Raw genomic sequence first — 693 nt, forward strand, 5'->3', positions numbered from 1 at the left:
AAGGGCTTCTGACTGAGACAATTTACACATGATTTGCACGTAGTTTCACTTCATTCTGCCCATCTGAACACTAATAGTGCCGGAGAAGAAAAGAGAGATGAGATCATTAGAGGCATCCTCGTCCTGGTGACCCTATCAGCGGCTCAGGCACCAGATTGTGTGGGCAGCCTGGCACTGCACCTCTCCAGCGATGCCTGCCCCAACCTCCTGCTAGGTCTAAGGCTGGCAGGAGGGGGGCACAGGCTCTCTGCAATCCTCCTCACTCTCTGCAAACTTTCCTACAATCTGCTCACTGATCAAGCAACAGCAACTTTCTACAAGTTCTTTTTTTTTTTTTACTTTTTAGCTAAGTTTTTGCCCTAATCCTTTACTTAAATGTTGTTATATTTTCCATATCTCATCTAAGAACATGTTCCTGGGCAGTAGCACCATATCACTAATAAATGCTGTATATGGAGTTGTCACTTATGTATTCTTCCATTATCAGAGCAGTGATGTCATATCTGGAAGGCAGTGATAAGTCCTGTATAATGCTTATATATAAATTGTATTCCCTGTCCTAGAACTTATCTAGCACATGGTATACAATGTATTTATAAACACACATACTGTATATTCCCATAACAATGTCATGCAATCCTGCATACCATAATCTATTCACATTTTAATAAAACAAAGAGGCAGATTTATTTA

The 693-nt window shown here is 40.5% G+C and overlaps 1 protein-coding gene across 1 annotated transcript in view; it reads right to left on the bottom strand.

Moving 5' to 3' along the window:
• The window catches only part of SIX3 (SIX homeobox 3), a 20,660-nt gene that overhangs the window by 3,758 nt on the left and 16,209 nt on the right, over positions 1–693 (bottom strand). The window lies entirely within an intron of this gene.

This window comes from Nanorana parkeri, unplaced genomic scaffold (genome assembly GCF_000935625.1).
Source record: "Nanorana parkeri isolate BGI_ZX_2015 unplaced genomic scaffold, ASM93562v1 scaffold63, whole genome shotgun sequence".
NCBI lineage: Eukaryota > Metazoa > Chordata > Amphibia > Anura > Dicroglossidae > Nanorana > Nanorana parkeri.